Source organism: Penaeus monodon, chromosome 30 (assembly GCF_015228065.2).
Source record: "Penaeus monodon isolate SGIC_2016 chromosome 30, NSTDA_Pmon_1, whole genome shotgun sequence".
Classification (NCBI taxonomy): domain Eukaryota; kingdom Metazoa; phylum Arthropoda; class Malacostraca; order Decapoda; family Penaeidae; genus Penaeus; species Penaeus monodon.
Genome location: NC_051415.1, coordinates 15583056 through 15583545, shown reverse-complemented (window position 1 = coordinate 15583545; position 490 = coordinate 15583056). Strand labels below are relative to the sequence as shown.

Genomic DNA, 490 nt, shown 5'->3' with positions numbered 1-490 from the left:
TACAAGGAACTGTTCGAATTCAGAGGTTCCTCTCGTGGGAAAAGCTATAATCCGGGCCTGCGCCATCATATATTGATGAGCCTCCGGCCTTATGACGTCACACGAAACACGCTGACGTCATAGCGAATGCTCAAGAAGTAGAGGACTCTCTCAGGACTGTACGAAGATGACATGGACAAACAAGCGCTCTTTGTTTGATTTTCTCTATTTAATCAGACAAAATCCTGACGGTTACATAATGTTATTTTGCCTGGCTAATGTTATCACATTGTAGTTGTTGTTGTTTTTTCGTTTCGTTCCGTATAATCGGTCATTTCGCAGTCAGTCCTTAACTTCTTGTAAGAAACTTTTGTTCCACGTTAATACTGGTAATCTTATTATGGGAGACACAGGTGTAGAGTGTGAGTTTAGGAGTGTGCGTAACTACTGAGAAAACGGGTAGGATAACGGAGAAAAGGTAGAGAGAAGAAGTAGTAGAGAGCGGAAATAC

The 490-nt window shown here is 41.8% G+C and overlaps 1 protein-coding gene across 1 annotated transcript in view; it reads right to left on the bottom strand.

The window, feature by feature from the left end:
- LOC119592556 (GTP-binding protein Rhes-like) overlaps positions 1-490 on the bottom strand; it is a 76531-nt gene that overhangs the window by 4279 nt on the left and 71762 nt on the right. The window lies entirely within an intron of this gene.